The sequence below is a fragment of the Penaeus monodon genome, chromosome 27, assembly GCF_015228065.2.
Source record: "Penaeus monodon isolate SGIC_2016 chromosome 27, NSTDA_Pmon_1, whole genome shotgun sequence".
NCBI classification, from domain to species: Eukaryota; Metazoa; Arthropoda; class Malacostraca; order Decapoda; family Penaeidae; genus Penaeus; species Penaeus monodon.
Window position 1 is genome coordinate 15,490,005 of NC_051412.1, and position 385 is coordinate 15,490,389.

Below are 385 nucleotides of genomic sequence, written 5' to 3' on the forward strand. Positions count from 1 at the left end.
TCTCTTTACTAAACAACATCCCGATTAGCCAAAGAAATATTTGTTTTTCTCTATAAATCCTTGATAGACGAGGACAGAGCAAAGCATTTATCATCAGATTTCAGATTTGCTAAGTTAACAACAACAACAAATTGTGTATGTAAAAGCATAGTGAATTTTGAATTTAGTCCAGCATGTACGTAATGTCACTAATACCAAAGTTTATATATATAAAAAAAAATGTAGCAGCCCAACCATAAAGAAAAATGTAGCATCATGAAAAAAAGCCTTTTAGGTCGTAATACGGACAAATTTAAAGAAAAAATCTCAAATTCAAGTCTCATCATCTCCCAGAAAATGAAATTGAATGAACGAATTCCTTCCTGTGTATACAATAGATTCATCT